Raw genomic sequence first — 15,693 nt, 5'->3', positions numbered from 1 at the left:
CCCCACCTGCAGGGGAGTCACTTCACAAGTGGTGAAGCAGGTCTGTAGGTGTCTATCTTTCTCTCCCCCTCTCTGTCTTCCCCTCCTCTCTCCATTTCTCTCTGTCCTATCCAACAATGACGACATCAAAGATAACTACAATAAAAACAAGGACAACAAAAGGGAATAAATAATTTAAAAAAGAAATACTTCTTTAAAAAAAGAAATTTACTTTTTTGGTAAAATTATTAGTACCAATTACACTTTCAATCACACCAATAACAGACCCAGTGGAAGGCATTAACTACCATTCTCACTTAGCAGCATTAAAATTAAATAAGCATGTAGATAAATTCTATGAGTATACCTGAGAAAGTTAATGCCAAATTGCCTTGATTTTGTTACTGAACAAAAGTGACAAAAATCAAGGCTGTGAGAGTTGAATTAAGCAATAGGAAAATAAAGCAGAAAAGATAGGGCACGGGAGTCGGGCGGTAGCGCAGCAGGTTAAGTGCAGGTGGTGCAAAGCGCAAGGACCGGCTTAAGGATCCCGGTTCGAGCCCCGGCTCCCCACCTGCAGAGGAGTCGCTTCACAGGTGGTGAAGCAGGTCTGCAGGTGTCTATCTTTCCCCCTTTCTGTCTTCCCCTCCTCTCTCCATTTCTCTCTGTCCTATCCAGCAATGATGACATCAATAACAACAGTAATAACTACAATAGCAATGAAAAACAAGGGTAACAAAAGGGAAAATAAATAAATATAAAACTTAAAAAGAATCATTAAAAAAAAAAAAGATAGGGCACATGCCTTGCTTTGTTTATGGCCCAAATTGAAGTTCTAGCACCACATAAGAGTACCACAACATTAAGAGAAATTCTGGTGCTGTGGTGTCTACCTATGTCTGTGTGAAATAAAAAGAAAAAAAATCAGCATGGAAGGATGAGGCTCCAGTGCCACACAGCAAAATTAATAAATAAATAAAACAAAATAAAGCAGGAAAATACATTCAGAACAACTAATGAAGGGGAGAGAATGAATAGCAATAAATGAATAAATAAAGATCTAGAAGAAAGTCTAGCATGAAGGACCAACAAACTTCAGAATATACCTCTAAAATCTTATCATTTTGTATGCCAGCGTTAAGTCACTAATGATAAAAATTATTTTTTCAAAAAGAACAATTAGCAAGAGCTATAGACAGAAATAAATCATATAACTCAGAGACCTTCTTTCCACTCCAGTTCTAGGGTTATCTGGTCAGGCAAGATGAAGAAGTTACATGCCATGTAATCTCTTCCTTTTTTAGTCACGGCTTCTAAAGTCTAAAAAAAATTAACTTGGGAGTGGGGTGGTGGTGCACTTGGTTAAGCACACATATCACGCATGCATAAGTATTCAGGTTCGAGCCCCTACCTGAAGGGAGGACACTTCACGAGCAGTGAAGCAGGTCTGCAAGTGTCTATCTTTCTCCCTCTCTAGCTCCCCTCTCCCCCTCAATTTCTCTGTCCTGTCAAATAAAAACAAAGTAGAAAAGGAAAGAAAGAAAGAAAAAAAGAAAGAAAGAAATGGGCACTGGGAGCAGTGGATTCAGTGCCTGCACCAAGCCCCAGGGATTACCCTGGTAGCAAAAAAAAAAAAAAAAAAAAAGAAGTAAACAAACAAACAAAAGCCATTAACTTTGCTTTTAACAGTGACTGTATTAATTTACGTTAACACTAACAGTGTACAAATGACTTTTTTTTCACATCTTTGTTAACATGTGCTATCTTGTCTTTTTTTTTTTTAATGATAGTCATACTAGCCAGTGTGAGGTGACATATTGTAGTATATAAGCATATCAAATGAGCACATTGTACACCTTAAACCCATAAAATGTTATGTAACACAACTATACGTCAATAAAGTTGAAGAAAGAACTTAAGGGGAATTACATCTAGTCTTAATAATGATTCACTTATATATAAGCACTCTATGAACATATCTGCAGCAACCTGCAACAAGCACTGACCTCCAGTTCACAGTTCTCAGGTTGTTGATGCCAAGGTCTCTCAGCCATGATTACTAGGGTAGTAACTTTTAGGAAGTAGATATAAAGGTCTGAGATAAATAAACATGAATATAATTATCAGTGTTTGTAGGTCTGTCTGTCTATACTGAAAACAACATTCTGTGGTGATTTTGCTTTTTAGGAACGGTCGCACTAAAATTGGTTGATAGGAAAGGCATGATGATAAGTGCAAACCTTAATCTAGACAGAACACAATGAGTGTGATTGATATAACATTCCTCAAGATAACAGTCCTTAGCAGGACTCAGTATGAAAAATAAAAGAGGTATTCAGCCATATAGTCATATTCTATTCTAATTAAACTGAACACATTTCCTAAATGAGCTGAATAGAAAATTAAATTATATAACAAGTAAATGGAAATTGGAGCTCACATTTCAGTAAGTAATCCACACATTTGTAGCAATAATCACTCAAATAACAAAGGATGGTTTTAAAAATAGTACTTATAGCAGGGAAAAGGAGTCTTTATAGCTGTAGAGAATGAGAAGTGGAGAAAGCAATGTCCCAAAATCTACTGATATTTGAATACTGCTTCAAAGCCTACTTTCACAACAAAGCCAATGAATGCTGCTTTTTGATTTAAGAAAAATATTCACATTTATTATTTAGTATTATAAAAGCAGTAGTTTAATTTTCAATCTAAAACAAATTGACAATTTAAAGTTTTAGTTAAAAATTTTCAGAGAATTCTACAAAACATTTAAAGAAAATTAGTACTAATTCACATAAACTTTAACAGGCAGTAGAAGAGAAGGAAATACAGTGCTTTTCATTTAATAAGACCATCATATCTTTGATACCTAAAAAACAAGGCATTGAAAGAAGAGATATTTCCAGAGCAACCCATATGAACATAGATGTAAAAGTTCTCCATAAGATATCAGAGAACTGAATCTATTAATTTTAAAAAAGTGACTTGTCATAAGTAGGCATACTGGCTTACCATTAAAAATCAATGTAACTATCACATTAACAGATTAGAAAGTGAAATAATATAAAATACCAAAATAGGGGATCGGGCAGTGGCACACCAGGTTAAGTGCACATAGTACAAAGTGCAAGGACAAGCATAAGGATCCCGGTTCCAGTCTCCAGCTCCCGACCTACAGGGAAGACATTTCACAAGACTTTCTCTCACCCTTTCTATCTTCCCCTCCCCTCTCAGTTATGCCCTGACCTATCCAAGAAAAATAAATAAATAAATAAATAAGGGAAAAAATAGCCACCAGGAGTAGTGGATTACTGAGCAATAACCCAGGAGGCAAAAATAAAATATCAAAATAGTTGGAAAACCATCCCATGTTCAAAAATCAATGTACAAACTAATTTAAAGATTCAGCTTAATCATGAAACTATAAGAAATTGTACCCCTGTTATCTAACAATCTTCTAAGCCAATAACAAATCACTAATTAAAAAATTCTTTCAAAGATTCAACTCAATCCCCAGCAGAACCTAAGCAGACTTCTTTGTCACTAGTAGCAAGCTTATTTTCAATGTTTATGTAATAGGAACCAGAGTAATAGAAACAATCTTGAAAAGAACAAAGAACTAAGGGCTAACATTTCTTGTTTTTAACTTAATAGAAACCAATGGCATCCATGACAGTGTTATACTGACCTAGGACAGACACATAGAAAACTAGAATAGGATTGAGAGACCAGAAGTAAATCATCTCTGGTCAACTGGTTTTCAATAAGAGTACCAGGACCATCGTTGGGGAAAGAGTAGTCATTACAACAAATAGCACTAGAACAAATATATTATCTCATATCATATAGAGGAATGAATCCTTACCTCAAATCTTTGTTACATAAAAATTAACTCAAAACACTAGATGAGCTAAAACAGTAAAGTTATTGGGAGAAAGGAGGTATAAACACTTATCACCTTGGATTTTTAGGTATGTTACCAAAAGGCTATATAATAAAAAAAAAGTCAATTGATTTTACCAAAACTTAAAATGTCTTTAAAAAACACACTTTAAAAAGTGAAAATTAAACCTACATTATGAGATAAAAATTCTACAATTCTGGGCCAGGTAGTGGCACACTTGGCCAAGTGCACATGCTATAGGGAGCAAAAATCCAGGTTCAAGCCCCCAGTCCACACCAATAGGGAGAAGCTACACAAGAAGTGAAGTAATGCTGCAGGTGTTACTCTTTCTCTTTCTGTCTGTCATTTCCCTCTCAACTTATCTCTATCCTATCAAGAATGTAAAAGGGAAAAAAATGTCCATAGGGAGTGGTGGAGTCATTGTGAAGGCACTGAGTCCCAGCGATGATCCTGATGCCAACAATAAATAAATTAAATAATTTTCAAAGTTAACCCAATTGCCAAATAAAGTGATTATAGCAATAACTATCTATTGTCTTCTTAAACCCTAAGACAGCAGGAACCTCCCACTTCCTCTATAGAGCCTATATTTCTCCCAGTCCTGGAACCTCTGGGGTGGGGCTCACTTTCCTGCATGCTTCTCTCAAGTCATACCAATGATATTGCATCCGCCGATCCCAACCTAATCAATGCAATGAGTACCACCTCAACATACTTCACTTCAGACTGTGTCCAAAGACATCAGGCATGGAATTTCAAGCCTCACCCTCATTACTCAGGTAAGACCTTTCCTTTCATAGGACTCTCTAATTCCATTCCAGGAGATTCACTTCCTAACCAAGTCCCAAAACCTAGATATAGACCAGGTCCCATAAGATAGAGCATATGTTCACATGTATACATAAATTAGGGCAAAATATATACCTGAAAGCAAAAATACACAATAGTCTGTAGTGAGCCAGTATCAAGTTCATAATGAAATAGTGTCTACTTAGACTTAGATACCCTCCTCACCTATTTCCTATTACAGTTCTCTCGCTCACTCCAAAGCTAACCTTATCAAACCAAGGACTGCAAAACAACCTCCAAGTGATTTTAATCTTAGACTTACAAGTCAAAGTATTAATCATTTATTGATCCAGTTCAAAAGCTGAATAAGGGCAAGAGACTGGCTTACTTTAACGATGACTCTTTAGTCACTATCAGGCCATTCCATCAGCTGGGGCCCTAATCAGGGAGTCCTGAGATTCCTAAACAGACTTGATGGGCCTAGAACTCGAATAAATACCTCTCTCCATTGTTACCAGACATTCCTATCAGGAACAACAAAATAGACCCCTTTTGGGGACCCCATAGGACCTTGCCCTCAATTTGGATCAAGAACGGCAGAGAACGTTCCATATTCTAAAGTGAGGATGGACAACATACTCTGTGCTACACCTGAGGAAGATGGGTCCTGATATTGGGGCAGCATGGAATGTTCCTACTCATGACCACAGAATGTGAGCTCAGATCTACAGGGATGCAGAAGTCACATAGGCTCCTAAGCTGAATATGGGCCCCAGATTACATCAAATTGATGGGGTTTACAGTAAAAAATATTTATACACCTTTCCCATATTAGGGAGCTACTCTCTTCCCTGATCTAGCTTTCTGGTCCTTTTTCCAGCCATGACATTATCTTCCCAGACAATAACTTGGATCTACCAGCATATCAGATTTCAGGCTCAGGGGAAAAAAGGAAAAGGAAAAAAAAAAACAAAAACTAGTATAGCCACAGGCCCTTTGGAATTTAACTAAAATATACCTACTATCTATCTGTAAAATGGAGTATCCCCCAACTCTTCATCTGCACTATTCCAGCCCTTAGGTCCATGATTGGTCAACAATTTGTTTGGCTTTGTATGTTAACTCTCTTTTCAACCACCAGGTTCCAGATGCTACCATGATGCCAAACAGACTTCCCTGGACAGACAACCCACCAATGTGTCCTGGAGCTCCACTTTCCCAGAGTCCTTCCCCACTAGGGAAAGTGAAAGACAGGCTGGGAATATGGATCGACCTGTGAACATCCATGTTCAGTGGGGAAGCAATTACAGAAGCCAGACCTTCCACCTTCTGCATCCCACAATGACCTTAGGTCCATACTCCCAGAGTGTTAAAGAATAGGAAAGCTATCAGGGGAGGGGATGGGATACAGAGTTCTGGTGGTGGGAATTGTGCGAAGTTGCACCCCTCTAATCCTATGGTTTAGCCAATGTTTCCTTTTTATAAATAAAAATTTTTAATTAATTAAGTAGAAATAGCAAGTCATGATTTTGTTAGGACCTAATTCTTATAGATAAAATAACAAATACTAACTGACAGCACAAACATTTTGGTATCCCTGGTAAATACTAAGTCCTCTAGGGTCCAATAAATAGACACCAAATGTGTATTTATTTTTTGGATAAAGACTCTGTTATCTGATAAATTGTATGAAGTGGAACTCATATCGGGCTATAAGGAATTTTTGTCTCTAAAATAGTTCTTCAAAAACAAATGTCTCCTTGTACTGAAGCCACTATATGGTTTTCTCATTATACTTTAAGTGCTTTGCTGTTAACACAAAAAAATAGATTCTTTTGATCAAAGGAAGAAAAAACACTTAACACAGTTTTTGTGTCCTTTCAGACTTTCTTGAAGGAATGACCTCACTAAAGCAAGATTTATTGTCACTATAATCACATCTTTAAAAGCAAGCCACAAAGTGGCTATACTATACAGATCAGAAATAACAAAGAAGAGACAAATATTGATCCTCATTTACTTATATTCTCTAGGAAAAATTAATATCCAAAGTTGAATGGGATTGGAATTTAATTATCTAGTGCTTGGTGTCCAGATACAGTTATTGTATTTGTCATTGTTATTAAGCATATGTACAGTCATGCTCTCTGAGTCTAATATAATGCTTCTCACTCTGTCACTCAGGAAAGATCTAAGTAAACCTCCATAGACCCACAGGCAAGCCAGAACTATAATAAGTCACATCTGGCTGTGCCTAACTTGGGATCAAGGGATCTGCTTATCAGAACTGTTGCCAGTGTTTACTGTTCATGGATGTGCAGTTTTCACTAGGGATACCTGGAAAAGTAAAAAACAGTCTATTGGGGGGTTCCCGGAAGACGGCGGACTGAGAAGCTGCTAGTGGCTTGAGCTCTGACCACATCTTCTGGAAACGGTAAGATTTTTCTGCCTTTAGTAGGCCAGTCAAAAAGGGGTCCTAGCGGTGACACCAAGGAGGTGACTATAACTTAATTTGGATTAAAATATAGAGTAGGAAAAAAGGGAAAAATTTTTTTCTTTCTTTTAAATTATTAAGCACACCTACTCCCCCTACCCCCCATAACCAGTCCCAGGGGACCAGCTCCTAGCAGGCTCCCCTGATGAGCCCCTTTCTTTACCAAAATTCCTGTCCCACCAGGGAGTTTCATTCATTCTAAGTCTATACCCTTCAGAAACCTCTGGCCTTTTTTCTTTCTAAGTAGCCAACCCCCCCACCTCACCCCACATAGCTAATTAAATAATTAAAAATAAATTTTAAAAAACTCTTTCCTTTCACCGCTCTTTTATGACTGTTCTTTCTTCTTTTTCTTTTTTCTCTCTCTCTTTCTTTTTTTTCTTTTTCTCATTCTTGCCATCTTTTCTTCCTTAATCCTACAGCTTCCAAAGCTACAGGCCCCATCCCCCACACCACCAAACAGTGTGCTTTTTTGAATTCACTGATACACATTTGGGAATTATTTTGGGGAAGAATTCTGACTTAGAGTTGGACTCTCACTGCGAGTATCTCTGCTCAACATCCCTTCCTCCTTTAGCTACCCCTAGAATATACAGTGGATAGTAGATCTACATAACTGTCTATTTCAGCTATCCTTGTCTAGTCCTGAGGTTTTTTTTTTTAATATTTATTTTATTTATTTATTCCCTTTTGTTGCCCTTGTTGTTTTATTGTTGTAGTTATTATTGTTGTTGTTGTTGTTGGATAGGACAGAGAGAAATGGAGAGAGGAGGGGAGACAGAGAGGAGGAGAGAAAGATAGACACCTGCAGACCTGCTTCACCGCCTGTGAAGCGACTCCACTGCAGGTGGGGAGCTGGGGTTCGAACCGGGATCCTTATGCTGGTCCTTGTGCTTTGCGCAACCTGCGCTTTTTTTCTCTTTCTTAACAATCAGCTGCCTCTGATCACAAGATTTGTAATCTGGGACAGGGGTTCTTTTTTTTTTTTTTACCCTGCTCTATTTCATTATTGGTATTATGTGAAGGCATATATCTTCCCCCCCTTTAGGTTGATCAGAATTAACTCTTAGGGTATCTTTTCATTGCAAGGGCAGTGGGCATCTTATCTATTGTGGGAGGAACTTGTCTCCTTGCTCCTACCTCCTCTACAGAATCTCCCCTCCCTCCTCCTCCTAGCTAATTAAAAAAATTAAATTAAATTAAAAATAAAGTAATCAAAAAAAACCCTTTCCTTTCACTGCTTTTTAATTACACCTCTTTTTCTTATCTTTTCTCTATCTCATCTCTTTTTTCTTTTTTTTTTCATTTTTTTTTATCTTGTCATTCACTTCTTCCTTCTTCTTTGCCTTTCTGAATTTCTGAATTATTTTGGGGAAGAAATCTGACTCAGAGTGGACTCTCTATGTGTGTATCTCTGCTCTAGTTCCCTTTCCCCTATTGTTGCCCCTAGAATATACAGTGGATAGTAGATTCGCATAACTGTCTATTCTTGCTATCCTTCCTTTCTTTTCTCTACCTTCTTCACTGGGATTTGGTTACTATTTTTTCACGGACCGGAGAAATTGTTTGGCTAATTGGTAGTGATTAAACTGCTTCAATACTTGCTTCAGTTGCTACTGTAATTCCTGAGGTTGGTAAGTGCAATTGTCATAAAGGTATTTAGTATAGTGTTGCTTGTACTCAAAATACAACAACTAAGGAACAACAGAGCATAAAAAAAGAAACACATAAATCAAAAAAATGGGTAGATCAAAAACAAATAAAACTGCTACTCCAATGAATGAAGACAAGAGCCCAGAAGAAACTACAAATCAGCCAGAAGTAACCATAGATAAGAAAAGTATGCAAGCAATAATAAACTTATTAATCACAGAAATGAAAACAACATTGGAGGAAAGGAATGGCAGTATTAGGGAAACAACAGTTGAGACCCCCAAGGAAAATACTGATTATCTTGTGGCAATTAGAGAACTGAAAGCTGAAATAGCTGTAATGAAGAAAGAAGCTGAGGCAAAGGAAAGCAGACTAACAGAAGCAGAAAACAGAATTAGTCAGACAGAGGATGAGTTAGAGAAAACGAAGAAAGAGGGGAAAGAGCTCAAAAAGAGACTGAGAGACACTGAAAACAACAACAGAGACATATGGGATGATCTCAAAAGAAGTAACATTCACATAATTGGCCTGCCAGAGGAAGAAAGAGAGGAAGGGGAAGCAAACATTCTAGAGGAAATAATAGAAGAAAACTTCCCAGACCTGAATAACAGAAAGGACATCAAGATTCAAGAGGCCCAGAGAGTTCCAAACAGAATCAACCCAGACCTGAAGACACCAAGACACATCATAGTCACAATGAGAAGAAGTAAGGATAAAGAAAGGATCCTAAAGGCTGCAAGAGAGAAACAAAAAGTCACATACAAGGAAAAACCCATAAGATTATCTGCAGACTTCTCCACTCAAACTCTAAAAGCCAGAAGAGAATGGAGCCCTGAATGAAAAAGGGTTTCAACCAAGGATAATATATCCTGCTAGACTTTCATTCAAACTAGATGGAGGGATCAAAACCTTCTTAGACAAACAACAGTTAAAGGAGGCAACCATTACCAAACCGGCCCTGAAAGAGGTTCTAAAAGACCTCTTATAAACAAGAACATCACTATAATACTGGCAATATATCAGAGCAAACAAAAAAAATTTTTTTTGAACAATGGCACTACAATTCATTAAATCCATAATATCAATAAATGTCAATGGCTTAAACTCACGCATCAAAAGGCACAGAGCTGGGGGATGGATCAGAAAACATAATCCAACCATATGCTACTTGCAAGAATCCCATCTGTCACAACAAGATAAACACAGACTTAAAGTGAAAGGATGGAAAACTATCATACAGGCTAATGGACCACAAAAAAGGGCAGGAACAGCCATTCTCATTTCAGACACGATAGATTTTAAATTAAATAAAGTAATAAAGGATAGGCAAGGACATTACATAATGATTAGAGGATCAATCAGCCAAGAAGACTTAACAATTATTAACATCTATGCACCCAATGAGGGACCATCTAAATACGTCAAAAACTTACTGAAAGAATTTCAAAAGTACATCAATAGTAATACAATAATAGTGGGAGACTTTAACACCCCACTCTCACACTTACACAGATCAACAAAGCAGAAAACCAATAAAGATACAAGAGAATTGAATGAAGAGATTGACAGACTAGACCTCTTGGACATTTTCAGACTCCTCCACCCCAAATAACTGGAATACACCTTCTTTTCAAATCCACATAACACATACTCAAGGATAGACCACATGTTAGGTCACAAAGACAGCACCAATAAATTCAAGAGCATTGAAATCATCCCAGGTATCTTCTCAGACCACAGCAGAGTAAAACTAACATTTAACAACAAACAGAAAATTTTTAAAAGTCACAGAATTTGGAAACTAAACAACATACTGCTTAAGAACCACTGGGTCAGAGAGTCACTCAAGCAGGAAATTCAAATGTTCCTGGAAACAAATGAAAATGAAGACACAAGTTATCAAAATATTTGGGACACAGCAAACTTAGCACCAAAAAAGCAAATGACCCCATCCAAAAATGGGCAGAGGATATGAACAAAACATTCACTACAGAGGAGATACAAAAGGCTAACAAGCATATGAAAAACTGCTCTACGTCACTGATTATCAGAGAAATGCAAATTAAGACAACACTAAGATACCACCTCACTCTTGTAAGAATGGCATACATCAAAAAGGACAGCAACAACAAATCCTGGAGAGTTTGTGGGGACAGAGGAACCCTTTTACATTGCTGGTGGGAATGTAAATTGGTCCAGCCTCTGTGGAGAGCAGTCTAGAAAACTCTCAGAAGGCTAGACATAGACCTTCCATAAGATCCAGTAATTCCTCTCCTGGGGTTATACCCCAAGGACTCCATAACACCCAACCAAAAAGAGGTGTGTACTCCTATGTTCATAGCAGCACAATTCATAATAGCTAAAACCTGGAAGCAACACAGGTGCCCAACAACAGGTGAGTGGCTGAGAAAGCTGTGGTATATATACACAATGGAATACTATGCAGCTATCAAGAACAATGAACCCACCTTCTCTGACCCATCTTGGTCAGAGCTAGAAGGAATTATGTTAAGTGAGCTAAGTCAGAAAGATAAAGATGAGTATGGGATGGTCCCACTCATCAACAGAAGTTGAGTAAGAAGATCTGAAAGGGAAACTAAAAGCAGGACCTGAGCAAATTGTAAGTAGGGCACCAAAATAAAAACCCTGTGTTGAGGGGTAGACATGCAGCTTCCTGGGCCAGTGGGGGGTGGGAGTGGGTGGGAGGGATGGGTCACAGTCCTTTGATGGTGGGAATGGTGTTTATGTACACACCTGGTAAAATGTAGTCATATAAATCGCTAATTAATATGAGGGGGAAAATTAATTGTGTGTCTCAAAGTTTTCAAAACACAAACTGAATCTTTTCAATATATAGGCTGTGTAATTGATATGCAGACTCTCTCAAAAGCCTAGACCAAGTAGATCAGAAGCAACCAATAGCACAGCTATATACAAGATACTGGGTACTATACAGCAAACCATAATAAAAGGACTTTTCAAAGTTAACCCAATTACCAAATAATGTGATGTTAACATTAACTATCGATTGTCTTTTTAACCCTAAGACAGCAGGAACCTTACATCTCCACTATAGAGCCTCTACTTCCCCCAGTCCTGGAACCCTTGGTTAGGGCCGACTTTCCCGTATGCCTCTCCCAATCCATATCAAATAATATTGCATCTGTCGATCACAACTTAACCAACACAACGATTGCCACCTCAACATGCTTCACTTCAGACTGTGTCCAGAGACTTCACTTGTGGAATGACAACCTTTCAGCTTCATTACTCGGGTGAGACTTTTCCTTTCATAGTATACTCTAATTCCATCTCAGGTGCTTCACTTTCTAACAAAGTCCCAAAACCTAGATATACACCAGTTTCTGTGAGAGAGAGCATATGTCCACACGTATCCGTAAACTACTGCAAAATATATACCTGAAAGCAGAAGTACACTAGAGTTTGCAGTGAGTACCCCCCTAACACTTCCACTCCACTATTCCAAGCTTTGGGGTCCATGATTGCTCAGCAATTTGTTTGGCTTTGTATGTTAACTCTCTTTTCAGTCACCAGGTTCCAGATGTCATCAGGATGCCGGCCAGGCTTCCCTGGATTGAAGACCCCACCAATGTGTCCTGGAGCTCTGCTTCCCTAGATACCCACCCTACTAGGGAAAGAGAGAGGCAGACTGGGAGTTTGGACCGACAAGTCAACGCCCATGTTCAGCGGGGAAGCAATTACAGAAGCCAGACTTTCTACCTTCTGCAACCCACAATGACCCTGAGTCCATGCTCCCAGAGGGATAGAGAATGGGAAAGCTATCAGGGGAGGGGGTGGGATATGGAGATTGGGTGGTGGGAATTATGTGGAATTGTACCCCTCCTACCCTATGGTTTTGTTAATTAATCCTTTCTTAAATAAAAAAGAAAAAAACAAAAACAAAAACAGTCTATTATGTCCCCAGAGAATGAACAAGAATGACATGACATCATTGAAAGGTTGGTATGCACATACCAAAAATGTCATTTTCCATGAGTTGTAGCTTTCAGAGTAATTCTGTAATTTGACTTAGTGTTTTACTCTTCCTTTTTGCTCCTGTAGTCTCAGTCCTGGGATGGCAAGGTACTTGGAGTGGATTCATAGGGCACATACACCTGACAGAGAGGGCTACAGGCCAGTACAGTCATCACAAATACAGAACCTGTACACAACCTATAAAGGAAGAAATCTTTGCCACAGAGGTTTGGAGTTCTTATAACTATGGCATATCCTGGTCAAAGACAACCAAATACATGTATACATTCTTTCATAAATGAAATAGAATGTGTTTCTTACTGAGGATACTAATAAAAAAAAATCTAAAACAAACAAAAAACTCTAGGAACTTGATTCTTTTTTTTGCACCCAGTTGGGCTGGGTGCTTACACGATGAATCCACCGGTCCCAGTGGCTATTTCTTTTCTATTCCTTCCCTTTTCCTATCCCTTTGCCTTTGACAGGACAAAATTAAATTGAGAGGGGAGGTTGAGATAGATAAAGGGAGAGACAGAGAGACACCTACAATACTTGCTTTACCACTCCTAAAGCTCCCCCCACCCCAGGAGGGAAGTGGGAGCTTGAGCCAGGGGCTTTGCTTATGATAACATTTGTGCTTAACAAGGTGCACCTTCAGCTAGCCCCCAGAATGTGATTTTTTAAAAATATATTAGTTTAACTCATGTGATAAAATTAAGCATTTGCTAGATTTTCCATTGCTTTGTGTTTGATTTTTTTTGTGTGCCTGATTTTTATTGGATAGACATAGAGTTGAGACTTAGACCTGTGGGGGGCTGGACACATTACCATGCATAAAGATCCAGGATCAAGACCCCTGTTCCCCATCTGTAGGGGAGTGGGGGAGGTAATCTTGGGGAATAGTCAGGGTAAACTTCAGGAGTGGTGAAGTGGGGCTGTGGGTGCCTCTATCTTTTTCTCTATTCTCCCTCTCCTCTCAATTTCTCTCTGTCCTGTCAAATATAAGAAAAAATAATGCAAACAATATTAATTTCTAAAAGAGGACAGTAATTCTCAATGTATGGAACTCATATATCACTTAGTAACATTTCAGACATGCATATTTTCACATTTAGTAAGTCAAAGTATGTAACAATGCAAAAGCAAAGCTGGGGAGATGCAAAGTTGGGGTTCATGGCATATGCCTTTTCGTGAGCTTTTCCCATATTTATGTCCTAGTAGTACAATAATTGCCATGGCACTATGGGAAGCTCTGGTGCTATGGTGTCTTTCACTCTCTTCCTGTTCCTGCCTCTTTCTCTTTTTCTCTATGAAGAAGCAGCCTGGTAGAAATGAAATCATGCATGTACAAAGCTCTAATTTTGAGAGAGAGAAAGGAAGGAAGGAAGGAAGGAAGGAAGGAAGGAAGGAAGGAAGGAAGGAAGGAAGGAAGGAAGGAAGGAGACGTAGTCTTGGAAGTCTTAGCCACAGCAATAAGACCACAGAAAGCAATCAAAGGGATACAGATTGGAGGAGAGGAAGTAGCTGTCACTATTCACAGGTAATGTGATATTATACATAGACAATCCAAAGGAATCCAACAGGAGATTGCTGGAAATTATCAAGCAGTATAGTAGGGTGTCACACTACAAAGTCAGCATGCAAAAATCAGTAGTATTCCTCTATGCAAACACCAAACCACCAAACCAGAAAAAAGAAACCCAGAAATAATTCCATTCACCATATCAGCAAAAACAATCAAATATCTAGGGATCAACCTAACAAAAAAATAGAAAGACCTTTATATTGAAAACTATGACACTTCTCAAGGAAATAGGGAAAAAAACAAAGAAATGGAAAGACATCCCATGCTCATAGGTTGGAAGAATTAGCATTGTCAAATAGCCATATTAAAAAATGCTTAAAGTCACAGATGATCAGGGAAATGCAAATAAAAACAACAATGAGATACCACTTTACACCTGTGAGAATGTCATACATTAGAAAAAACAGAAATACCAACTGTTGGAGAAGCTATGAGGTAGGGGGGATCTCCTGCATTGCTTGTGGGAATGTTAGCCCAACCCCTATGGAAAACAGTCTGAAGATTCATCAGAATGAAAATACCTTATGATCTGGGAATCTCTCTCCTAGGAATTTATCCAGGGAAATCAAAAATACCTACCCAACAAGATCTATGCACACCAGTGTTCACAGAAGCAGGTTAGTTATAGCTTAAGTTTGGAAGCAACCCAGATGCCCAAGGACAGATGAATGGCTAAAGAAGTTATGGTACATATATATAGTGAAGTACTATGCAGCTGTTAAAATGTTGAGGTCATCTCCTTGGCAAATTGTAGTCAGAACTTAAAGGCAACATGTTGAGTGAGACAAACCAGAAAGAAAGATCAATATTTAATTATCTCACTTATAGGTAGAACTTAAAAACAAAGTACAGTAAGGGAAAACAGAAGGTGAAACTTGGACTGGGTATGGTGTATTGCACCAAAGCAAAGAACTCTGGGGGGAAAAGAGAGAGGGAGGGACAAGATGAAAGAACACTGGATTCTTTTGTGTCCCCTAGATACCAACCAGTAGAGGCAAGAGGTTGTGCCCGTGTGTTAAAAACTAAACTGTAAACCACCAACCCCCAACAAAATTAATATTTATTCTTTATTAATGATTTAATGTTAATTTACAAAATTATAAAATATCAGGAGTATAGTTCCACATCTTTCCCACTACTAGAATTCTGTGTCCCCAATCCCTCCATTGAAAACTGCACTAGTTCTCCCAATATCACAGATATGGATTGAGTATTATATATATCCTTCTTTTTTCCCCTATGGCTCTGCCTTCTCTTCCTTTTTAAGTCACACCTACTACTTCTGAGTGTCCT

This window comes from Erinaceus europaeus, chromosome 12 (assembly GCF_950295315.1).
Source record: "Erinaceus europaeus chromosome 12, mEriEur2.1, whole genome shotgun sequence".
Taxonomy (NCBI): Eukaryota; Metazoa; Chordata; class Mammalia; order Eulipotyphla; family Erinaceidae; genus Erinaceus; species Erinaceus europaeus.
The sequence above is the reverse complement of the archived record's forward strand: the minus strand, read 5'-3'. Positions refer to the sequence as shown.